Genomic DNA, 27,989 nt, shown 5'->3' on the forward strand with positions numbered 1-27,989 from the left:
GACAGCATTAATTACAATGGGACTTCAGGCCAGACCTACCTCTTCTCCAGTCTATGATTTTTTGTGCTACACCCAATTGTCTGCTGGACCTGGTGGAACAGTCCAGCACCTTCCTGATATACTGCCTGAGGAATTTCCTGGTTGTGTGCTGTTTGTAATATCTGACCCATATCTAGGGTGTGGACAGTGTGTATTGGACTGAACAGAGTTTTGCATAACATGTCTGGTACATTTTACATAGCACTGTGATTTCTTGGTATGTCAGTGGCAGATCATTATAGACTGATGTTAGGAAATGCTGATAGACATTTGGGTTATCGACTCCATACACTGCAGGGAACCTATGCTATTACACGGACTGTTGTATCCTGCACTTTCTACATTAGTCTGGCCAGTAGTTCCTCCTTCCCCTTATATGTGGGCCTTTGTCCTACCCTGCTCCAATTCTTGGCTTTGTCCACAGTTGCTGCTCTGTGTAGTTGTAGGTATGCTGTGACTGGGGTAACAGATGGAACACCACACACAGGGTTATGGACTTCACACGTCTCACTGTACCTGTTTTGCAGGTGGTCCAGCATAGTACCCCATACATCTGCTCTGGTCCTCAGATGGTTTGTGTTGTAAGGCTACATGTTGCTTATATGTCTCAAACTCTTACAGCCATTAATGTGGACAGGGCCATATATAACAGTGTGACATTGTCCCAAACATGGAGACAGGATTTTAATATTGCTCTTACAAACCTAGACAGCTGGTGGAATGGTTTTGTATTAGCAGGCATTTTCCAATGGGTATGAAGTCTGCATCTCAACTGTCTGTTATTAGTTTCTCACAGCAACCTTTAGTGATTTGCCAGTAGTTTGCCAGAAAACTGCAAATGTTATGACAAACAGAACAGATATATGAGCCATAAATGTGGACATTTTGTTAAACTTTATACATTTGTGGGGTATGGATGGTGCCCACTGATGTGTTGTAAGTACTGACACAGCTACGTAACATCCTTTATATCCTGGTGCTACACTGACTTGTTACAACCTGCTGTTCTACTAGCCACCATCTAGGTTACTGATGGCTGTGTACTGTCCATATCCATGGCCCTCTGTCCTGCCATTGTGTCTGTCTTTGCCCAGCTTTGTTGCAGTAACAAATGCTGACATATGTACAGTCTGTAGAACTCCTACCATAAGTGTAGCTCACATGCAAAAGAGTAGGTGCAGCCAGTCTCGAATCATGTACCCTATCAACCATGGTAATGCATTTACCCACTAAGCCACAACAGCCAACAAACAGTGCAGTTTACTTCCTGACACTATCAACCACGGACAAGCATAGCACTTTGACCCCTGCATATTGGGGCAATGGTACATGTCACCAGGTTGATTGAGACAGCCCAGGGATTGTGTGGTCTGCTGCTATTACCGTGCAAACATACTGTGACTGCAGTTGTATGAGGACACAGGTGTGTTGGGGTAGGGGACTCTAGCACTGACAGTCAAGCATCTGTCCTGTGACCCCACTGTTTGTCATTCCCTCACATAGTGCATTGGGTTTTGCTAGCTTGAGGCCTACTGAATATTATGGGTCATCCAATATTCGACAGAGATTTCCTGTTGTCCCACACAGCGGTCAGTTGTCTGCAGCTATCCCGGTAGCCTACTCTATTTCCTTGCATACATGCAGCAAGTCCAAACATATGCTAACACAGTCTACTACCCCATTCATTTGTTGTAAAGAAGAGTGACTTATCTTGTGTCATCTGCAGTTGAGATAACAGTGCTTCAGGGCTGTCTCTGTATGATGCATGCTGTACATAGCCTATACATGGTAAGGTACATGTTGTGTGGTGTGGCTGGCATTCTTTTTACTATGTATGTAAGTCAGAGTGAGGTGTCAGTCCCTAGGCCTCCAGGTTGTCAATGCATGTGCTATGCATTGCCTCTTTGTCAAAGCCATGGCATACTGGGCACACCTACATCTGCCTAAAGGGATAGGCTCAGGGGGTTCCTCCTCCAAGTCCCCCTGTGTCTGTGGGGACCTTGGCACTGGTGGGGCACTGTGTGTCCCTCCCCTGTGATGTTTCTGCCACAGCTGTTTCTGGAGGACCATATTGTGCAGCATGGCACATAATGTGAACATGTGTGCACATGTGGCTGGACAGTACTGCAGGGCTCTACCAGATATATCAAGGCAGTGGAACCATAACTTGAGCAGTGCAGACACACACTCTATGATGTTCCTAGTTTGTGCGTGTGCCTCATTATGGCGTTATTCAGTAGGTGTGTGTGAATTTCTGATGGGTGTCATCATCCACGGTTCCAGTGCACAGCTAGCATCCCCCAGTAGATGGCTGTATGGAATTTCCCCCCGGCAAGCATCTGGTACAGCTGTGAGGTATGTCAGATGTGGGAGTTGTGATAGCTGCCAGGGCTGCAAGCACACAAATTCATGATAATGTCCTGGGCATTGCACATGACCTGGCAGTTGATGGAGTGATACCCCTTTTGGTTCATGTAGACCCTACCTTCTTCACCAGGTGGTGCATTGATGCGCACATGAGTGCAGTCTATGGCATCCAGTACCTCAGGGTAGTGTGTTACATGGCGGAAGAGACAAATATTGCTGACCCTCTCCTCAGGGGTGGGGGGGCATGTGCTTGCATGGCATCCAGGAACTGAAGTATCTTGGATGCAGATGCTGTGAGATCCTCATTATATCCTCAGCTGGTCTTTGCAAAGTACCTGTAGCTAATATTCTAAGGGCTACACATACCTTTGTTTCCACTGCGATGGATTCCCCTGTACTGACTCTGGGTCTGAATTGAGGGCGGCAGAGTTTGGTGAATTTTTGTAGTATGTCCCTGTCCACTCTGTAGTGTTCTACAGTCTCCAGCTCATGTAGCCCCTGGAAAGTCACCCTGGGCCTGAACACTCTTTTCATTCTCAGCCTGGGCCTATTGTCAACATCATCTTCACTGACCTCAGCCTCAAGCACATACAGATGTAGCAGAGCAACAGCAGGCCCTAGTATTTTGTCAGTGAAAATTCCCAAGTGTCTTCTCCAATGGTGCAGAGTATGTGGAAAAATCAGATTGTAGGGCGTATGCATACTTTACAGTGGTGTGCTGCAATTGCAGCATGTGTGATTGGCTCATTATGCTGCATTCCATCTGATAGGTATATCACTGGGGGTTTGAATGGGCCAGTGTTTGCTGAAAATGGGTTTATCAGTCATTTCTACATGATTGGCTTTCCCAGGTTATTTTCTTTTCTTTTTTTTCTAATTCTTTAACTGCTAAGCACTGGGGTGTGGCATGCAAACTGTGGCTCTAGTGTAAACAGTGCTCAGCAGTTTTGACACTCCCACAACCATGGCCATGATCAGCTTTTCTTTAACAAGTTAAAACATGCTCAGCAGCATCAGACACAGACCCTCTGTTTAGCTGTGCTTAGCTGAGTGTAAAGAGGCACCACTGAGGTCCAATCAGCTTTAACATAGTTTGACACACACCCTTTTGACATCAGCTACCTGTTCTACCACTGCCTACACAGTTCTAGCCCAACCATGGGTTGTATCTTTGGACACTGTAGCCCTTTTTGCTATTCACTAACCCCAGCTCATTTACATATAGCTAATTGAGTATACCCTGGATACTTCACTACTCTACGACTTGCCTCCATAACAACCACTGACACCTGGCATTATAATACTGTGCATCCTGGGCACTATACTGCAATATATTGGCAAATATGTACTTTTCACTTTTTTGCACTTTTTCTTTTTTTTTTTCCATAATGGTATGTTTGCACGGCACACAGTGCCATGCAAATGTAATATATGTATTAAAAACATTATTATTTTTTAATGATTTGCATTGCTTTCAGGACTCACTGTCCATAGTTTTGGCTATTTGCATGCCTCTGGTACCATAGCCACTATTTTTCCTAGTCTTTTACAGCCCCTGTGTGAATTTAGCATGGTTTTCACCAGCTTATGAGGTGATTTGCATTCCGTTATGGCATGCTCATGCATGCCTCTCAGTCCTGTTTCCTGGATCACTTGGTCGGCCATGTTCCATGTTCAGGCCATAACACTATGCCTACATGGAGAATCACTCCATGTAGGCTTTATTAAATTCCACCCTTTGATGTCAGTTGTGAATATTAAAGTTTTAGACCTATCAAAAATAAAGGTATTTAATTTCAAAGTCCAAAGAATCCTTAAGATGATAGTCCTTGGACCAATGGATTTAATAATCTATCCAAATAAATATACTTTCAGCAACTGATTACCTTGTGACAGCAACCAGCCTACAGGGGTTTTTGTTCATTTTTATAAATTTTGTGATGCCTAATTTTTTTATTGTTTTTTATTTATTTGACATTTGGTGACCGACAATGTCTGTCTGGGTCAGAAACCCATTCTCAGCAGAGGCTTGGGGAGAAAAGTTCCACTAAAGAAAAATAAAATATAGCAATAGAAAATATAAGAACACAAAAATATGAAAATGACATTTAACATTAAATTAACAACTACAGCAAAACAATAGCCAGTATACAGGTAAAAGAGAAAAAAATTGTATACATATACTTATACAAGATAAACATTACAAGCATAACTAACAGGTTGGTATTTTACAAAGAATGTTAGCTGTTCTTCCACTATCTATAAAAAGAAAAACAGGTATAGGGGTAAAGCTAATAAGCTATATAACATTGAACTATTAAAAAAAAAAGAAAAAAAAAAAAGAAAATGAGAAACAAACCAGAGCTATGGCTCTATACTTTTATTATAACGTTTAGCACTTTTGTCTGCAATATTGCAGACTTCTTCAGAATAACACACCCTCCTCAGCACACCCCATTTATATCCTTCAAACCACATGACTCTTAAAATTACCATAATAAATTGTAGTACTACAATAGTGTTCAATTTCACAGGCTATGTTAAAACTCTAACCCCCAACATAATTAAACATTTTCTTGAAAAAATAATTCCCTACCAAACTTCACATTAAAACTAAGAAACAAAATAAAATTCTACATATATTTTGTGCAATACCTCCTTCTTTCATTTACAAATATTTTTATATAGCCATTGAAGCTTTTAATTTCAAAACACTACCAGTAGATATCATATCATTTAAACTGGGGGGGAGGCTTAAGCATTACATTTAATTTGCCTCTTCAGCTCTTGATATTATAAAAATAAATTAGTAGGGCCAACCCTCAATCCTAAGTCCACATGATCAATAACCATGACTTTAAAATAGTGTGATGGATGCTTTTATATAGACAAGACTATGTTGTTGTATCTTTTGGCTTTTCCCAGTTAGGGGTCGCCACAGCAGAACTCCAGTCTGCTAATGATTGGCAGTAGATTTTTACATGCTGAGTTTCCAGCCCTGATGCACAACCTTCAACGAAGGTACACCCATTCACGCATGTCTCCATACAGAAGATGCTCTAGCTGAGAATCGAACAGGACAACGTCTTACTGTGAGGTAACAACGCTACCGCAGCATCACCACCGCAGTCTTATATAGGCAAGACTATAAGACCCCTAAAAACAGGATATACCAGCATCAATTAGATATTAAAAAAGGTGAAGAAAAGAATGATCTGTATAAACATATTAGAGATGATCTGTCACACTATTTTAAATTCATGGTTCTTGATTATGTGGAGTTAGGATTGAGGGGTGGCCCTACTAATTTATTTTTGGAATATCAAGAGTTGAAATGGAGATTAAATGTAATGCTTCACTTCCTTCTGGTTTAAATTATATGATATCCATTAGCAGTGTTTTGAAATTAAATGCTGCAATGGCTATATAAAAATGTTTTTTTTTTTTTAGTGAAAGAGGAAGGTTTTGCCCAAAATATATACAGAAATTTATTTTGTTTCTTATTTATGCAAAAGCTTAAATGTGAAGTTTAGTAGGGATTTTTTTTTTTCAGGAAATGTTTAATTATGTTGGGGGTTAGAGTTTTAAAATAGCCTATGACATCAAATGCTGCTGTATTACTACAATTAATTATGGTAATTTTTAAGTGTCATGTGGTTTTGAAGGATATAAAAGGGTGTGTTGAGGAGGGTATGTTATTCTGAAGAAGTCTGCACTCGGGCTCACTCCCTACCCCCATTTCCACCCCCCCACTTTCCTTAGGTTTATACCTAACCTAACCACACACCTTCACCCCTCAGCCAACCACATTCACCCTCAAAAGTTACCTCCCCTAATGTTCACCTCCTCCCTTCCCCTATACTTCTTCTCTCACTATGTCCCGATTCTACTCCATTCTAGCCAAAGCTCTCATACTCTACCTTCTCTACCTCATAAATATCTCCACCTCACTCCACTCTAATCACCTATCAATGCACCCACACCTATTCTGACATCAGCCCATATCTCCACAACACATCAAACTCTCTCCTCTTACCTTTCAAAAACTTACCCACACACTGTTCAAAGCTTTCAGCCCTTAGATATGCAAAACTGACTAATAAGCCTAGACAGCTTCTGCTACACAATATATCTCAAATTAAACTCCAAGCTGATATCCACCCCAAACTTGGACCACAAACTAACTACCTCTCCTGTCCAACAGCACCGCTACACAGACTTCTGTCACCCTCTTATCATCATACAAGTAATCACCACCCCTCCCCTCTCTTCCAAAAACATGCAACACTGACCTACTTTTTATCAATTTCAATTTCAGTAGTATTGTAAGTAAAATTACTGAATTCCATGCAACCCTGAACACCTACTTACCTGGCATTGCTACTATTACTGAAATGTGGTTAAAGCTGCACATTAAAGACAAAGGCATAATCACTACAGGATATAACATTATAAGACTAGACAGATTAAACAAAAGAGGAGGTGGTGGTGCCATTATATATGAAGACACTCTCCAAATTGATAAGTTAAACTGTGCCGCTCCCGAACTTCCAAAAGCTGAAATCCTTACAACACGCCTAGTGATAAACCCAAACAAAACTATTATTATCATAACTGTCTGTCTTTCCCCTGGAAATAACCTACCCCTCATTGAAAATCTAATTTCCTGGACATTATCTTCTTCCAACCAAGAAACATTTATCCTAGGAGACTTCAATTGTGATTGGCACGCATGCTCCTCCAACAGCCCCTCCCTTTTCCCAAACATTTAAAACTTCACCCAAACCATATCCTGCCGAACTCGGTTAGACAAATACTCCAAAAGGCAGTCTACACTTGATTGAGTACTGACTAACAAACCCAACCTAGGTTTCCTAGCTGTCTGTCTTCCAGACTCCCTCAATGAACACTCACCAACCTCCCTATACAGGAAACGAGTACAGACTCTTGCCAACATAATATATAAATTCTTCCATAACAAGAACAAATTCTCTACCTCCACTTTTAACCTACTTCTTCAACAAAGCAACTGGTCACCTCTTAGAAACCTCGTTCTAGATCAGGCTGTACAGTACTTCAACAACACTTTTCTTAGTATACTGAATGACCTCGCACTCATAAGGAAATTAAGATCAAAACCTAAGCCCATACCATGGCTAACAAAATACACCAAATCTCTACTCAAACATAGAGATAAGACATAGTTAGCATATCACACCACCAAAGAGAAAATAGACCTCACCACATATCACCAACTCCATAATCTTGCTAAGAAACAAATAAAATCAGACAAACAAAATTACTTCCAAACATGCCAGCAATTCCACCAAATGCCCCTCAAAATTCTGGAAAAACATTAATAACCTTCTCATTCCTGGCTATGTCCCAACCTCTCCTCCTGTCACCTTGAATGTAACTGGCCCCATAGCCACACAATTTAATACTTACTTTATTAACACAATCACATCACTTCTAGGTATCCAACCTAAACTACATCTTACTGTACCCACTCCCTCTTCGGATTCCCATAGTCCTTTAACATTTACTCCCTTACAAACTAGCTACAAAAACACTCCTTTCCAAGTTCAAACCCTGCTGTCTAGCCGCAGACCTACTTCCCAATGAATTCCTTAAAACTGCTGCCCCATTTATTGCCTATCCTATATCACTTCTGAGCAACCATTCTATTGCTGAGCAATAGGTCCCCTGTCTTTGGAAAATATCTCACATTATTCCCCTACACAAAGGTGGGACCTCTAAAGAACTAACAAACTATCTTCCCATAGCCATCCTCTCCCCACTAGCTAAAATCTTAGAAAAATGCATTCACAAACAACTCCTTAACCATTTCCTTAATCACAACCTACTTTCCCCCACTCAACATGGCTTTAGGCCAAAACATAGTACTATCACTGCCTTGCTGTTTTTTACTAACACCATTCAAAGTCTCAGAAATGATGGCCAACTTATCTCATCTATATTCCTTAATATGTCAAAAGCCTTTGATACTGTTTCACTCCAAATCCTACTCAACAAACTGTCATCTTATGGCCTTAGCTCAACTGTTCTGTCCTGGTTCCATAGCTATCTATCTAACTGTCAGCAAGCTGCCAAATGAGAAACACCCTTTCCCCTCTTCTCCCCAACTCTATTGGTGTACCCCAAGGTTCCATACTTTGCCCCCTTCTTTTTAAAATATTTACAAATGACCTCTGCTCTGCAACTTAGCTAGCCTCCATAGTCCAGTACGCTGATGTTTCCACACTTATTTGCTCAACCAAATACTTCCCAAGAACTACAAATAAAAATGCAAATATCTTTTCATGATATAGAAAAATACCTCACTGAACACCAACTCATACTTAACCCTAACTAAACCAAGACACTAGTTTTCAGAAACAACAAACACAAAATATGCCAGTTCCCTCTAACAATATCTTCCTCAAACAGCAACAAAATATTACCCACAAGTCATACCAAACTTCTAGGTATCACAATAGATGAAACCTTAAAATTTGATAGCCACATCTCACTCACCATCAAAAAAGTCAACACCAAACTAGGTACACTATATAGAGCCAAACCTTTCCTTACTGAAAGTGCCGGACTAGCCACTGCCACTCACAACTGCTTTCCACTCTCCTCTACGGATCCCAAATATTTACTAATCTACGAAAAACACATCTGAATAGTCTAGAATCCTGCTGTAATAAAATCACAAAGTTCGCTACAGGCCACCCATACAGAACCCACCACTTGTCAATACTCACCAAACTCAACTGGCTAGAACTCCCAAACCTTTTAACACAAGCAGCTGGCCATAATCCAGAAAATAATTCACCAGCCCAATGACTGCCCCACACTTACTAACCTAATTCTACCCAATATAAATTACAGATCACTCAGGTCCTCAAACAAACTAATGTTAAAGGTTATTCATCCCCATAACACTCATGGTACCTCTCTGTACTCCTATAAAATTGCTAAGTTTTAGAACACTCTTCCTCAAACAGTAGCAAAAATCCCTAGCTATCATCAGTTCAAACACCTCCTAAAAGAACATCGAGCAAATCATTGGCTCTGCTCCTGTCATACTTCTGGCTAAGTCTACCCACTCTCCATCTATTCTCTTATAACTACTCCTTTCCTATCTAGCTCTAGCCCATGTCTACTGTTTTATTTTTTCCACTTGGCTAACGTTTTATTATACTTTTCCTATTAGTAACTAGTGTGGTCTTACATCCTAGGAAATCAATGGTCAAACACTTTTGTAACTGTATATATATATTTTTTTACACCATGACTTGTCAAACATTAGTTATATTGTTAATATTATTGTTTTTTTTAATTTTTCTCAAGTGTATGTTTGGAGCTTTTCTCCCCGGGTCACTGCTAAAAATGGGTTTCTGGCCCAGATGGTCATTACCTGGTAAACAAATGTAATAAATAATAAACAAATAAATAACATGGGTGTGCTGAAGAGGGTGTATTATTCTGAAGAATTCTGTAATATTGTGGATGAAAGCACTAAATTTTATAATAAAAGTATAGAGCTGTAGCTCCGGTTTGTTCCCCATTTGTTTTTTTTATAGTTCAGAGTTTGTTTATTTCCATATACCAACGTTTATATAAGAGAGATTTACAAGCTAATCTAGCATGTAATCATCATACAAAATATTGGCAATTGTGGTTGTAGACATATATTTATAGAGAACATTCTATAGGATATGACAGAAATGTATTTATCATGACTGACATAGTTACCCATGATGGAGTTAAACGTTATAAAAGTAACAGAAGCTGTATAGTTGGGAAGGTTATGTAGATGAAATAATGGGATTTTTAGATATAAGAATTTATAATGGGAAAAAGAAAACGTTAATCAACAATAACAGTGATAAGTTGAGAAGAAATGAAAAAAAGAGTAAAATTTAGGATTTTAATAAAGGCAGGTAAGTGATTTAGAAAATAGGTAAATTATTCAAAATGTATAGAATAAAAGGGAGCTATTTGTTGGGTAGGAAAGGTTGAAAATTAGAAGAGGAGGTACTAAGTTAAAGGATAGAGGGAGTTTACAGAAAGGATTGGCAATGGGAGAGGGTATCTGTAGTGTAGTGGGGTGGAAGATAGTCTAGATGAAGACTGAAGCATAGAAAGGGGAGGTTAAGGAAGAAGGACTGGAGTTAGTCTAGATGAGGACGGATATAAAGATGGGGGATACTAAGGAAGGAGGACTTGGGGAGAGTAGAGAGTTTGTATAAGAGGGGAAGAAGGGGAGTATAAATAAAGAAAGTTGAGTTACAGATTTGAGAACAGAGGCCTGAGGGGAGAGAGTGAGCGAAGAGTAGTTGAAGTAGCAGAGGTGAAGGTAGGGGGCTATCATAATTGGGACAAATGGGATTGCAAAGAGATTTGAGAGGTGAGAGTATAAGAAGGGTAGTTGAAGCAGCAAAGGTGAAAGTTAGGAGAGGGGTTAGTGGACATAGATATAGAAAAAAAGGAGAGTGTAAAGGGGGAAGTGGAGGTGGTAACTAGCTTGCTTTGGAAAAAGGGCACATATGTGACATAAGAAGGAGATTTTTTAGTGTGAATTTACATTTTTTGAGATTAGATATAGCTCTGACATCCATAGGTAAGCCATTCCATATTTTACCAACAGTGTAGGAATAAAGACATTGCTCAGCTTTTTTGTTTGGTCTGTATATAGTTAGTATCTTCCGAATGGAGAGTCCTGGTAGGTAGGTAGTTTTGGAGAACTGAGTTTATGGCAGGAAAATGTTCAGATTTGTATATAATTATACCACCACCAGATTTGTATATAATTATACCCCACCAAATCAAAAATCACACTCAGCAATAAGGCATGGGCTACATGGCATGCTAGAAAAGCCCCTCTAGATCAAATTAAATTTTGGCAAATAAGGAATGAGGCAAAAAGATCCATCTTACTGGATAAAAAAAAAATATTACTTCCATCTCCAGCAAGAAAACCAAAATAATCCTCAAAAATTCTGGGCAGGTATAAACAAACTACTGCACCCAGGTCAAACCACCACTCCACCTCCCTCAGCCTCTACTGATAAACTACCAGAGAATGTCGCTAACACCTTTAATAATTTCTTTACTGAGACTATCCAAGTCCTAGCTAGCCAATTACCCCTGAACTCCCCTAACATACAGGATACCATTCCCAGTACCCAGCCCTCCTTTAGCTTCCAACCAGTCGCTACATCTTTCATTCGTACTCTAATCAAAAAACTAAAACCTATGGGTCTATATTATAACATTGAAATCTTAACACTTTGAATGTTATAATATTGGACCATTTCCATCGAAACACCTGAACAGCGAACACTCAGAATAGCGAATTTTTTCCCAGGGAAAAAAATTGCTATTCTGACACACATACACACAACACAAGCACACCCAAAGAAATAATCCACACACATACACTTCACAAAACCCTACACTAAACCATACATACACTACTAGCTATCCACTTACCTTCACCCAACCCTAACCCTAAGGTCAGTAACTACCACACACTCACATTGCCCACTCCCTAACCCTAAGGTCCCTATCGCACACTCACCTTCGTTCGCACACTTACCTTAACCCAGTCGGTAACCTTTGCTCCACAGTCGAGGAAATAGTGAAGCTGCAGAAACAGCCCACTGAATACATTCCCTAGGAAAGTATTCGATATTCTGCAGCTTCACTATTTTCAGCATTCAGTGCATAGGGTTTGATATTATAACATTCGAAGTTTTAAGACTTCAATGTTATAATATAGACCCAAAACCTACTACCCTAGCCGCTAACCTTCTCCCTGCTGAATATTTACAAAAAGCTGCAGATACTATAGTGTACCCCATTTCCATTCTAATTAAACGGACCATATCAGAAGCCACAGTCCACTCTAAATGGAAAATATCTCATGTCATACCCTTCCATAAAGGTGGTAGCTCTACTGAATTATCTAATTATAGACCCATAGCCATCTTGTCACCTCTGGCAAAAATCATGGAAAAGTGCATCTACAAACAACTTCTGTACCTTCTAATCCAAAACAATCTACTGGCTAAATCGCAGCATGGCTTCAGATCACATCATAGTACCACCACAGCCCTCCTCACCTTCTCAAATACTATAAACTATAACAGGAACAACAAATTATCCTCAACTCTTTTTTAGGATCTTTCTACGGCTTTTGATATGGTTAACCACCATCTACTCATCCACACCCTGACAACAATGTCTCTAGGCAATCACTCTCTTCAATGTTTTTAATCCTATCTGCACAATAGACAACAAGCCATTCTATGGCAGAACAAACTGTCCAGCCTCTTACTCAACACCCTAGGTATCCCCCAGAGGTCTATACTGGGACCACTACTGTTTTCCATTTTTATTAATGACCTCCACACTGTCATCCCAAATGCTAACTGCATTCAATATGTGGATGACTCCACGTTGATCTGCAATGGCACCTCCCATACAGAGCTGCAGACAATTACTCAGACTTTTAACTTAGTTGAAAATCGGCTTGCCAACCACTGCCTGATTATAAATCCCAACAAAACAAAGCTTCTACTTTTCTCCCCCACCCAAAGATCCCCCACGCTATCTCTCTCCATTAAGTCTAATAATGGTACCATAATCTCCCCAGATGCCCACACAAAACTCCTTGGGGTTATTGTAGACAACAACTCAAATTTTCCATGCACATTAACAAAACTATCAAAACCATTAATAAAAAAAACTGGGCTCACTATATAGGATAAAGCCATTCCTAATCCCACCTACTAGGACTGCCATTGCCTGCTCCCAACTACTCTCTACCCTCTTCTATGCTTCCCCTTTACTTGCCAACTTAAATAAAACTGAACTTAACAGACTCTCTAGCCTGCTATAATAACATAGCTAGATTTGCCACTGGCCTCCCCTATAAAACACATCAGTGCATTATCCTAAAAAATCTCAAATGGCTAGAGCTACCCAGCCAGAGTCAATATAACCAACTTATTGTCACTCACAAAGTACTTAACCAACCTGAAAATACACCTGCTTTAAAAAACATCATCTATCCCCACTCCAATCTCAGACCACTTTGCTCATCTAATAGACTGGTAGTACAAACTATCAAATCCAACAATTCATCTGAAGACTCCCTTTTCGCCAACTCTGTTGGCAAAACTTGGAATTCACTACCTGCTACCATTACCCTAGACACTATCCTATCTCAATTTAAGAAAACACTCAAGCAGTATTTCCAAGTCTCAATGGTTATGTCCTTGCTCCAAGCCTGACTAAATATTTAGTCTTACTAGTACACCAGTACTATTTTGTAAATTGAACTCATCTGTGTTGTAATTGTTAAACCAGATTAGAAGTTTGTGAGATTGTATAACTTATACTCCTCAACAGAGTCTGTAAATTCTGTTTAATTTGTACTATGTTAGTTTGCTTATGTAACTTCATTTGGAGCTTTTCTCCCCAGTCCTCCACTGAAAATGGACATGTATCTAGTTGGACTATCCCGGTCAACAAATTTAAAATAAATAAATACATTATGAGAGAGATTGATAGTTGGAGGTAGTTTAGATGATGTGGGAATTAGAGCTGGTTAAGTGCAGTAAGAGCAGTGTGGTGGTGTTTGTAGTACAGATGCGCCTATAGCAAATTTAGTGATTTTATTGTAGCAGGATTCAAGCTTACTTCTTAGTGAAATCTGAAAGTTGGTTAGAATGGGTGGACATATAATAAAGATGGGAGCAGGTAGGTTGTTATTTTGATGGATATATTCATAAAGTTTTTGTGTTGACAGAGCATCCCTAGTGTGTAGTGCATTTTCTTGATAGCATTGTGTATATGTAGATCAAAGATAAGTTTATTGTTTATCATTACTCCTAATAATTTGGCATATGTAACAACTTCAATATCTGTATTATTTAGTGACTATATATTTAAAGTCAGATGAGAATGTCTTAGGTGTAAAAAGGAGGAGTTTTGTTTTATTGGGGTTGAGCAGTAATTGTTCCCTGCTGAGCCAAGATTTGATGGAGGAGAAGGCAGTTTAGGTTATTTTACTAAGGTGTGCTATGTTATTAGAGGAGGATATGAGGGTAGAATCATCAATGTATTGGATTAAGGAGCTTTGATGGGAGGCAGTGTGAAGATTATTTATGAAGGTACTGAAGAGGAGAGGTCTGAGAATAGACTCTTGTGGCACTCCTGTTTTGTTATTTAGATATTGCAAGAGACAGCCTTGCCATTTTACTCATTGCTGTCTGTGAGATAGATACCTGGTACACCACTGTTGAGAAGGTGGAGAAAAATCTAGAGAAGTTGCTGTAAATGTTTGGGGTGTGAGACCACATCAAAGGCCTTTGAAAGATCAAAAATTATTACTCAGGTTACTTAGAGTCTCTAGCTTTGTTAATTGTATCCATAAATGATACTAGTGCAGTTGTTGTACTATGTGCTGGCATGAAGCTGTGTTGGGTAGGTGTAAGTAAATTGCTGTGGATAAGGTGGTCAAGGTGTTTTTTATGTACACATTTTTCTAACAGTTTGGATAGAGGAGATAGGATGGCAATGGGTCAATAATTAGTTAATGCATTAGATTTTCCTCCATTGTGTAAAGGGGTTATGATAGATCTCTTCCAAAGAGAGGGGACATAGGATTTTATGATGGCTCTGTTGATGATAATAGTGACAGGGTATGCAATAGTATCTGCAGCAAGTTTCAATTATTTGAAAGGGGATTTTATGATGGCTCTGTTGATGATAATATTGACAGGGTATGCAATAGTATCTGCAGCAAGTTTCAATTATTTGGAAGGGAGGTTGTCAGCAGAAGGAGAAGACTGTTTTAATTTTAGTAGTAATTTACATATATAGTTTGTGGATACTGGTTGTAGAGTGAGGAAAAGAAATAGAATGTCTGTTGTAGAAATATTTTGGGGGTGAGGGAGGAAATGGTGTTGTGTTAGGGGGATGTTTGAGAAGGAGGTGGGTTAGGATTATTTCTGGAGTTCAGATTTATGGGCTTACTAGTATCATTGACTAAGTTAAGTATACTTTCTATTAAATGAGTGTTAAACATATCTGCTATGTGGGATGAAAATTTATCTGTGGCTGGAGATGGATATTGCTTGGACCCTGGATTGTGGAGTGATGAGACGGTATGCCAAAATCTTGGAGGTTATTTTTGTGGTCTATTAATTGTTGTGAGAAGTACTGCTTCTTATCCCTATTTACTTTTTTTTTTGCTTGGTTGCGTGATTGTCTATAGTTTTGTAGATTAATATAATTTTTGTTCTTTTGCCATTCCCACCAAGTTTTATCTCTGATTACTAGTTAATTTTCTGGGGACTTAGCCAAGGTGCATGATTGATTTTTGTTCTTTTTGTTCAAAACAGGGCTAAACTATTGAGGGTGTCAAGAAATAATTTGTTAAAGTGGCTAACATCATCCTTTATGGGTAAAATTTTTAGTATGGACCAGTTTAACGATTTTAGTATGCTAAGTAAAAGTTGTTGATTAAAATTAGGTAAATTGCAGGAAGATTTGTAATTGTGGTTTTTGGGTGATTGGGAGGTTATCCTATGCAGGTAGGTGATCACTTAAAATATCTTTGAGGATACTGGACTTAGAATATTTATAGGGAACTGAGAACAAGATCCAGTCCAGGACGGATCCTGGGTTCCTGCTTTTCTGTATTCTAGTAGGTGTTGCAATGAGTTGTGCATATCCATAAAGTTGTATACTATTCACTGGGAAGTCAGAGATCAAGTTTTGCCAAATAACATTAACATCACCCATGATGGTTGTTTCATTGGATATATTTTGTGACATCCAGGAAAGGATGTCTTCTAGTATTGGAATATTGTTGCCAGGGGGAATGTACAATACTGTAATACATAATTGCTTAAAACACCAACTCTTCGGCATGAAATCATTATTTGTTTATTCTCAATAAGACAAGTACCCATGTAACAATAAATCCAACAATATATTATTTATATATTCATACCCGAGATATATATCAAAATAGGGTAACTTCTTTTACTCACCTTCATTATCTAGCATCTCAATCATCAAAGAAGACACTGTCAATCAGAAGATATGTAGATTACTCACAGGAAGCAGAGAGAAAAGAAGATGCACTATATCCAGGCGAAAAGGATTTAAGGGAAGACCTGCCTGATGTAATAGAGATGAATATACATATTAAGATAAATGAAAGAAATAGACTGCAGAAAGTAAATAATTCTAAAAATTTGAGAAAAATGGTAAAACAAATTAATACACTAATCAGGGCTGTTAAGAGAAATTCATGTGATAGGGCGTGGCCAAGGATGAACACAGGATAGCAGCAGATTTCTTCAGCTCCACCAACATAACTACATTAACAGGAAATTATTACTTCAAAATTCAACTAATGGAATAATTTTCTTTCTAAAAACGTTTGGAATATCATTACCTTGAATAATATCCAAAAAAGAAAGAAAATTTAACTAATTTTCCTGTCAGAAATCTTTTTGGAAATTTCTCTCTCATCACTTCTGTTCAGAATGAGTTCCAGCAAGGCTAACAGTCAGGATTCCAGCATTAAGAAAGAGTTTCAGACATTATTATCAACTATACAGCAACTAACAACTAAAATGGACAGACTGGATGTTAAAATTGATAATTTTATAGAGAAAACCACAAAACAAATGGCTGTGCTACACCAAGATCTACAACATCAGAAAGCTCAGATAACAGGTATAGAAGAGACACTTAATGATATGGACAACAGAATTAAGGAAGAAGAAATAAACACTGAATTCTTATTGAAACAAAACACACACCTTCAATCCAAACTAGATGACTTGGAAAACAGATCCAGACGCAACAATATAAGGATTTTTGGACTGCCAGAAAATATAGAAGGTAATAACATTACATCTTTTTTAAATACTTGGCTTCCCAAAACTTTAGATCTGTCAGAGGCATTTTCTTTTGGCATTGAAAGAGCCCATAGGTCTTTATCCATTTCTAATACAAATAAAAAGTATCCTAGATCAGTTATTGTAAGATTTTTATCATCTTATGACAAGGAGATGGTATTAAAATCTGCATGGGCTAAATCACCTATAAAAATTAATGAAGCAACTGTGTGCTTTGACAATGACTATTCTTATTTGGTAATATCAAAAAGAAAGGTCTTTTTACCATTAATAAGAGAGCTTAAGAAAGCACAGTTCAAAACTCATCTTTTATTTCCTTCCAAACTAAAAATCTTTTTACCTGATGGCCCTAGAATTTTTGAAGACCTGGACTCTGCTTTGTTGTATATTAAAAAAAATAAAATATTAGATAAAATAGAGGATATGGAATGGGCAAGTCCTTCGTTAAAAAGAATGGCAACAGGAACTTCTTGGAAGACATCAGAGAAACAAAAAAGACTAAAAAACAAATGACATGTTTTATATTTCTTTGAACTCTTTAATTACAGTTGCTGCATTTACAAGAAAACCACAAATATCTTAATGATTTGTACAAAGTTATTTTAATGTGCAAGAACTGAAGTTTGTTTTATGAATAATCAAACTTTCATGAGGAACAAATAACCTGATATAAATCAAATTGTTTCTCTTTTGGGACAAAGAGACCTAAGGTTAGTAATATGATATATTTCTGTTCTTTTCTTATTTTAAATAATAGCATTCTCTTTAAACTAAACACATAGAGGAGGGAGAGGGAGGGCAGGGAGGGGGAAAAGATGAAAAGAAGGAAAAAAGGGGAAAAATAATCTATTATCTCTTTAAAATTATGTATGCTGTTTAAGTATTACTGCTATATATTATACTATGACTAAATTGCTTAAATACATGATATTAAATAATATGTCATGATATAACTGCAGTTGACTAGAACTAAAGCAGTTGTAAGTAATATGTCTCAGGTTTTACTTTATTAAAACAAACAGCAAGTAAATATCTATGTAGGTACTTTTTTTTTTTTTTTTTTTTTTTAGATAACAAGGTTCTGATAATACTGATATGTGTTTGTAACATACTCTGAATGAGAAAATGAAATGGGACACATAAATATAAGTAATGTTTATGTTAAATAATTGAAGGCTTGGTTTCACTGCCATAGAGACTGCAATGACTTGTGAAGTGCTTCGAGAAGGTTTTACACTGTATAAATCCATTTGCATTCAAAATGAATGTTTGTCACTTACTTTTATTAAAATTCCCGCCAGAATGTTATAAGAGACAATTTAAGTTATAGGTATCCTCGTGAATAGTGTCCTCAAGCCGTTTTAAAAGCTTCATTATTCAGAAAATGCACAGAGAAGCTGAAAGCAGCCATTTTGAACGTTGACCCCTGATTTCACACAGACTTGTCGCAAATTCAAGAAGTAAACCTGTTTCAGGAAGTAGAACTGCTGTAAATGCGGTATTGTGATGAAAAACGAACTTTATGACAACAAAATGTGAGTTTTTCTTTATAATAATTTACTTATTTAAGATGTAACTTATAAAATGTAAAAGTTATAATGATTTTAAATGGCTTAATATGCCATAGTAAACAAATGAGATAATTTAGAATGCATAGAAGCTAAAACCCATGCATATATGACTCTGAAAGCTTATATAATTGCTGCACTTTAATGCATATAGATGCTTATAATTTAAGGATATATATTATAATGCATTTATTTTAACAAAGATAAATAAGTATGTGCATTATTATGATTCTATTTCAGAAGAAAATGTCATGTGATACATTTTAAAGCTGCAGTGCAGATATATAAGATATAGCTGGCTTTCATCACAATGATTTATGCATAACTAGGGATCAACATTGCTTTGTAGTATGTTCTTTTAACTTATATACTGAGAATAATCATTTTATTTAAATGGTAAGAATAAGTAAGAGAAGGAAGCTTATAGTGCATGTAGTTTAAAGTTTTAAAACTACTAACAGTACTGTTATGGCAGAAAATATGAATACTCTAATGTAAGTAATGTCTGAGTCATAATAGCCTGAGATAACAAATGTTATTGAATTCAAATGAGCATAAACATATAATAAGAACCTATCATTACAAATTTTTATTAAACTTTCAAATGGGTATCCTCTTTTTTTTTTTTTTTCTCTCTCTCTCTCTGCTCTGCTCCTACTTTCAAGATTGTTAGAATGCTATTATGATAATGAACTCATTATATAGAATAGATGTACATAGCATTATTAAGTTGATTATAAAAGTTTTATATGATTATACGAAGCTGTTATATAAATTGTTTAAGTCTTGCTATAATAGATAATCAAAATAAATAAGTTTAACTTTAGTTAATAATAGTTAGTATTTAATTAATTTGGTGGCAGCTGGAGTACTGCTGCTTAGGATAGGGGGATAACTTGAGTGGTATTTGTTACTCGAAGTTGGAGTTTTTAACTCCAGGCTGGATGCATTTTTTAATCCAAACAATATTCTCACCTGATTATTGTTATGTGTATATAGTTTTGACATCCACATCACATTTTATAAACTCATTGTCACTACAAATAAAAGTTAAAATCTCACAAAATTCCATAAGATTTCCACTAAATACAGCTATAATTAATAGAACACCTAAAGGAAGAGACATAATAATACTTACTTTAGTAAATGTTATTCTGGTTATACGTTTTATATGTTTATAAAAGTTAAATGGTAACTTTAAAAGGAATTTCTTTAAACATTAATGGATTGAATAGCCCATGTAAAAGGGCAAGTTTAATGAGATATATTAATCTGCATAGAGCCAACTTAATATTCCTTCAGGAAACACATTTCCTTAAAAAAGATATAGATAAATTAGCCACTAATAAATATACAGTCTTGGTTAGCTCAGAACACACACAGAAAAAAAGAGGAGTGGCTATCTTATGGAACAAAAATATGCCCATACCTAAAACTATTAAGTCATATAAAGATGACAAAGGAATGTTCTGCCTGGTTACAATACAGATTAATGGGAAAACATATACATTGATTAATGTATACTGGATACCAGGAATTGGCACTAATACAGTGAAACACCATCTCAATAAGATTATATCATTTTCTAAAGGAGATATTATTTTAGCAGGAGATTTTAACTGTATCCTGCATGAAAAAGATACTACTACTATAGGAAAAAGGAAAATCACATCCAATGCAAAACATTTAAAGGATTTCATTAATTTATATCATTTGAATGATATTAATAATCAGACAGATTCTAAATCATTACCATATACTTTTTTTTCTAACAGACATAAAACGTATTCAAGAATAGATAGAGTCTTTATTTCTAACCAACTGGTAACAGACCTAATTAAGTCTAAGATCATTTCATGCCCTATATCAGATCATAATTCAATTGTCTTCGAATTTATGGTAAATATTACTTATAATGTTCAGATCAAAAGAATACCAGCATACCTAACTCAACTAAAAGATTATAAAGATTATATACTTACAGAGGTGCAACATTTCTTAGACTTAAACACTACACCTGACGTCCACATTATTTACATTTGGGATGCTCTAAAATCTTATTTATATGGACAAAGTATCAGATGGTATAATAATAAAAGGAAATCTTGGGACAGGGAATTAATAGACATTCAAAACAAATTAGACTCATATAAACATAATAATAAGGAAAATATTATGGACAAAAAAGTCATTGAGGAAATAAATAAATTAAATGAGAAATACAAAGAAATTTTAAGTCACAAAGTCAAAATAACTTTAGAGAAATATAAATTTTTCTCTTACTCAATAAGTCCCAAATACTTACATAGACTTAAAAATAAAACAAAAAGGCTGAATAAACAAAATCACATCAAAGAAATTTTCTCTCCAAGGAAAAAGAAGAATGTCTCTAGTTTACCAGAAATATTAGATGAATTTAGAAATCACTTTCATAACATTAACCATAATAACATTAATATGGATTCTAAAGATAAAATAAATAACTTTATAATTACAAACATGAACAAAAAACTTAATAAACAACAGACTAGATTAATAGATAAAAATATTTCATATACAGAGGTTATCACACAAATAAATAAACTTAAATCAAACAAAGCACCAGATAATGATGGTATTATTCCTGAGATTTATAAAATCCTTCCTAAGAGTACCTATTCATTAATACATAAGGTTTTCATTTCAGCTCAAAATGAATTGTCAATTCCCCCATCCTGGCAATACACATTTATTTCACCAATTTTGAAACCCAATAAAGATCCAACTAGATGCACTTCATATAGACCTATTTCATTACTTAATGTTGACTATAAAATGTTCATGAATATATTTGCTGACAGATTAAAGACAATCATTCCAAGTATAATAGCTATAGATCAGACAGGCTTTATTATAAATAGAAATACTTTTGATAATATAAGGAGAACTTTAACTCTGATTGATTATGCAAACAGAAAAGAGAAAGATTTGACACTCATCAGCCTTGATATAAGTTCAGCATTTGACTCAGTAAGTTGGGACTATTTGTTTATCTTATTGAAGTGTACAAATTTCTCTGATACATTTGTGAATTTAATTGAACATCTATATAAAGGAGCATTGGCTTACATTAAAATAGGAACATATGTCTCACAAAAAATACCCATATTAAAAGGTACAAAACAAGGGTGTCCACTTTTACCATTATTATTTACTATAATAATGGAGCCTTGGGCTAATTTGATTAGAAACAGCAATGATATAGAAGGATTTGATATAGACGAAAATACAATATCTAAAATCCAACTTTTTGCAAATGATGTTTTAATTACATCAGCAGGAACAAATTCTTCTATGCAGTCATTATTTGATAAGATGACAGATTTCAAGAATATTTCTGGTTTGATATTTAATGAAGAAAAAACTAAAATATTACCAATATACACAGGGAAAAATGTTTTCACTAATGATTTTCTCAAATACATACCCAATTCAGGTCAAATAACTTATTTAGGCATAATATTAACTAAAGATATTAAATCTATTATACATAATAATTATAGTAACTGTCTTCATAACATACAAAATCATTTCAATAGCTGGAACAATATGTTTTTTACCATGGAAGAAAGACTCACAATTATTAAAATGATAATATTCCCGAAGATATTATACATAATACAATCAATAATACTCCCACCTACAAAAATAATTATTAAGAAATTAAATTCACAAATGTTAAATTTCTTATGGGCACCTAATAGACCTAGGATTGCATTAAAGAAACATACTAATAGTTGGTCTCAATGGGGCATATCATTTCCAGACTTTAATTTATATGCTATCTCTTCTATTATAAAAGTTATAACATTGCTAATAGATCAGTCATATGTTGCAAAATGGAAGGAATATTGGGAATTAATTAGCATGCACTTCACAAAAATATCGTTAATACACAAAAATACTATTATAAACAATCCCATGTTATGGTTACTAAAAGAGTTTTGTACCTCATCTATTACACCAAAATATATAGCTAGTTACCCATTAAATATTATTATTAGATATCGTAATTTTATATATATATATATATATATATATATATATATATATATATATATATACATCCTAAGTATAAGGAATGGAATTTTATCTTATTTCCTATAATGTATACACAAGGTATTCTTTTATCATCCACCTCTGAAAGAACTCTTCTAGTCACAGAGAATAATTTAAAGTATTGGTATCAGATGCTGTCTGACAATAACGTAAACAATTTAGACTTCTTAAAGCAAGAATTTGATTTGAGAGAAACATGTTGGTTAGAGATTCAAACTTTTAGACAACATCTTACTAACAAACTTGATTTAATGTCTTTAACAGTTAAATAATCTGTTCCAATACTGATTGACTACTTGATATTAAATTTACAACATAGGGTTTCTGATAAAGGTAAGCTCTCACACATACATAAAATTATTAGAGATGAAACCTATTATAGTTCAGATAATTACTGGAATTATTTCAATTCCATTAATGGTGAATCACCAAAACAACAAGATAAACAATATATATTGGAATCTGCTTATAAAACTACTTCTTCTATTAATTGGAGACTTTTTACATGGAAATTTTTACATAGATCTTTCTATACACCCTTAATGATGAATAAAATAAACAATAAAGACAACATATGTAAGAGATGTACTGTAGAAATAAATGCTGATTGGGCACATATGTTTTACAATTGTATAAAACTGAAGGAATATTGGATGTTAATCAATGATTTTTTGCAGGCTCTTTTCACAGATAATTTCATAGTCTCTAAATCACTTATATTATTTAACACCCCTGTTCCTAAATGTGTTAAAAAAGTTAAACTTCCTTTATTATGGTCAATTCTAGCAGTGGCTAGAAAAATAATAACCAGAAACTGGATTTCAGATACTCCTCCTTCATTTAATGAATTTAAAAATGTTATGATTGAAGTGTGTCATATGGAACTAATGACAATAAAGTCAAGAACCATTAGGAAAACATCTTACTATAATATATGGGATATCTTACAAAACTTGTTAAAACAGTCTTAGTTTCATTAGTAAGATGTTACAGTTTAATTAATTGATTTGATTTAGAGTGGATGTCTTTGTAAATACTTTAGTTGTTTTATCAAATGTTATAACTGTTTATATGTTAACTGCTTGCATAAGATTGTTATAATATTTATTTTGTATGTTAAAACTAATAAACTTGTTTTAAAAAAAAAAGAAATTCATGTGATACAACATAAATAAATAAAATATATTACTGTTCAATTAGCTAATAACAGGTAAAGTGCAACCGCAAAATCATAAAGCAATAGAAGAAAATGAAGGAAACAAGTAAAATGCCACCATGGAAGCATCAAACAGAGGAAACTAAAAAGCAATTAAGACAAGAGGTATAAATGGTAGAAGAATACAGAAAAGGGAATAGATCATTAAAAATACTAATAAAGATAGACAATATAATAGTAACACACAGGTATGAATTCCATAAAGCTCACAGAAGCTATTTGTGGACAGCGCAGGAATGACGAAGGAAGACTTCAGTGAACCTGCTGCAGACTCAATTTTAGAAGACATGCTGAAAGTAGAAAAAGTACTTAAGTAATCAGTGTAGGATAATTAGGGATTTTGTGCACACCAGTGTTATTCCAATACACATTGTATTCACACAACACAACTTAAGTGTGACAAACAGCCATACTGGCTCCATTTTTGAAATTCCCGGTGCATATTTTACAGACCCCCAAGGAATTCAAGCGAATACTATGGATTGCGGTGAAATCAGTGCCAAAATGAAAAAAAATATATAAAAATGCAACCTGGTCTTAATATACTGCAATAGGTTGCAGTGATGCAAGCCATAAATGAGGATGTGGCTGTGCATCCTAGAAGACAGCCAGCTAGAGTCAAAGCAAGACTGCATCTAAACTAATTGTTAGAGCAGGAAGTAATCACAGATATCTAGACAAACAAATGGTGAAAGCTGTTAGTAACATGTGTGCCACACACAAGTCTATGCAGACCCTGTGAGGAAACACCTTTCCATTTGAAACCAAAGTGTGTCTCAGCCTGAGTATACTTGTACCTGGGATGTTCCAGGGACAGATGAGAGATGCTGTGAGAGTATCACAGACAGCTGCCAATTGTATCCTGGTAAAACTACTGGAAAAATGTGCAGCAAGGTGGATGACTACATACACTTCCATTCACCACCATGGAGTGGGGAAATGTAATGCATTAGTTCTACAGCATAGCAAAATTCCCTCATGTATTTGGTGCAATAAACTGCACACATACCTATCAAGATGCCAGTACACCCAGAAGCAGTCTTATACATAAACAGAAAGGGATGTTCATCAATCAACTGCCAGGTTGTGTGTGCAGCAGATGGCAGCATAACACTCATCATGACAACAAATCCTGGAAGTGTCTATGATGCTGCCATTTGGAAGGGAAGTTCACTCAGGACTGAATTCCAGCAATATGAAATACCTGAGAGATTGCTACTGGGTAATTACAGGAATACAGCTAGAATGCAATCTAAGGAGTCTCCCGTCAACAATATCTTTTCTGACCAAAAATGTTTTTATTCCTCACAACATTTGACTGCGGTCATCCACTTGAGTTATAGATAATGACACTGTACTGTACACTACCTGACCTTGCACAGGAGACTGGCAATAGAGCACACACAACAACTAGAAACACCATAGAGCATGTGCTTGGTGTATTGGAATTTAGGTTCAGATGTCTGGACACATCCGGGGGTGCACTACACTACAAACCTGAGAAGGTAGCTGAGAATGGTGTGTGCCATAGTGCACAACATGCTAATCCAAGCATATGGCAGTCTTCTAGCTGCAGTTGTTGGTGGACTACCCCAGATACCACTGTCAAGACAAATATCTGAAGAGGACATCCCACAGTCATCAGGTGAGGTGCTAGGAGACATAGGGGACAGAAGTCACAGGCATAGGCAACTTAGGGTGCATCCACAAGTGCAGGCTCAGGCTACATGGCAGCATCTAACCCAAATATTTGAGTCTTGACAAGCCACATGTACATGAGTACACACATTGAACATTGATATCCAGGTGTTGCCCTACCACAGCAACATAGATTGCATCTAATGGCAAGTGCCCACTTAATGCATATACTGAATATTACACATAACATAAGCATAACATATTCCACCATGAACATATGCAAATATATATAAAAAAAAAAAAAAAAACATCAACTCAGGACAGAACTGACACAGTTTTGCAAACACACTCAGTTTGTTGTATCACTATATGGTAAACAATAAGGGGCACACATCAGTGCTAGACTTACATATCTGGGGTACGTATCACTTCACCTAAAACTCATTTCAACTAAAACTCATTTCACTGACAAATAGTACAATAAGGCAAGTCAAAGGTATATGTCCTTTTCCTGGTGTTAGTATATATAATTGGGGGGTGTGGGGGCACACCCCCCTCATTGGGGGATGTAGGGGCAAAGCCCCCCACTTACTTTGGTTTTATGGTGTCCGGTTTTGTTTTACATTATTTGGTAAAAGCCAACTAGGTGGGGGGCTACTCCCCCAACACCCCCTTAATATATATACTAACACCAGGATCACACTACAGTGAGGAAAAGGACATACACCATTGACTTGCTTTGGAGTACTACTTGTCAGTGAAATGAGCTTTAGGTGAAATGAGTTTTAGGTGAAATGAACTTTAGTTGATTTGGTCTTGGTAAAATGAGTTTAGATGAAATGAGTTTTAGGTGAAGTGATATGTACCCTATGTCTGTGCAATATTATGAGGCTACACACTCAAGTGCGCTAGCCTGTGTTACATATTTATTGCATTTTCCTGCTGTTTGTTGCAAAAAAGAAAAAAAAACAAAAAAATGATCCTTGTTTCCCGTCTTTCTTGACCTAGAGTAGTCCAAATACAGGCTTTGCTGTATTCTGGACTTTTGGAAAGTTCCTGTGTTGCCCATTTCCTTTCTTGGATAAAGGGAGTCTTCTTTGTTCACCAGTGGCAGTGGGGAGCTTAGAGCAGCCTATCTATCCATGGAGGAGTGTTTCCATCACAAGAATCTGATAGTCTATTGGCCGTTTTGGGCCAATTTCTAACTCTTTCAAGTCCCCCTGTATAAAACCCGCTTTGGTGCATTTTTTCCGGTTGTTACTACTCAGCCAAATTCCTCGTGGTCCTGCAGAGTGGAGCTAGCAGCAGAGAGGCTAAAAGAGCGACTGCTAACCTGATAAAAGTGTTTTTTTCCTGCTACTACCTGGGCGACTGTCTGGTCTAGCTAAACTGCAAGTATTTCTGCTTCTTGAACTGTTTTAAACTGTTTAAAGTTGTTTTTGCACCTGCACTTTTAAAGTTTGTCCTGTTTGTTGCATTTACCTGTTGAGGCTACACACTCAAGTGTGCAAGCCTGTGTTACATATTTATTGCATTTTCCTGCTGTTTGTTGCAAAAAAGAAAAAAAAACAAAAAAAATGATACTTGTTTCCCATCTTTCCTGACCTAGAGTAGTCCAAATACAGGCTTTGCTGTATTCTGGACTTTTGGAAAGTTCCTGTGTTGCCCATTTCCTTTCTTGGATAAAGGGAGGCTTCTTTGTTCACCAGTGGCAGTGTGGAGCTTAGAGCAGCCTATCTATCCCTGGAGGAGTGTTCCCAATACAAGAATCTGGTAGTCTATTGGCTGTTTTGGGCCAATTTATAGCTCTTTCAAGTCCCCCTGTATAAAACCTGCTTTGGCGCGGCTTTGCGCGATTTTGCGCATAGCGCAGCATTGGGCAGCTCCGCTTAATTGGGTTTAAACCATTCTCGGCTCCACAAAGTCTGCTCTTCACTTTCCCTTAGAACTGATCTAGTTCTCATAATAAACACCCTATCCCTACTCTAAAGCCTGGCACTTGCTCACTAAAGCAATTATATAAGTCAGCACTAAAAAATTAAAAGCACTACACCCTCACAAACTCCCCTTGAGTACCTTGTTCCCCATTGGCCCTTTTTTTCAATT

This window comes from Protopterus annectens, chromosome 5.part0 (assembly GCF_019279795.1).
Source record: "Protopterus annectens isolate FY-2018-M chromosome 5.part0, PAN1.0, whole genome shotgun sequence".
In the NCBI taxonomy this organism is placed as follows: Eukaryota; Metazoa; Chordata; order Ceratodontiformes; family Protopteridae; genus Protopterus; species Protopterus annectens.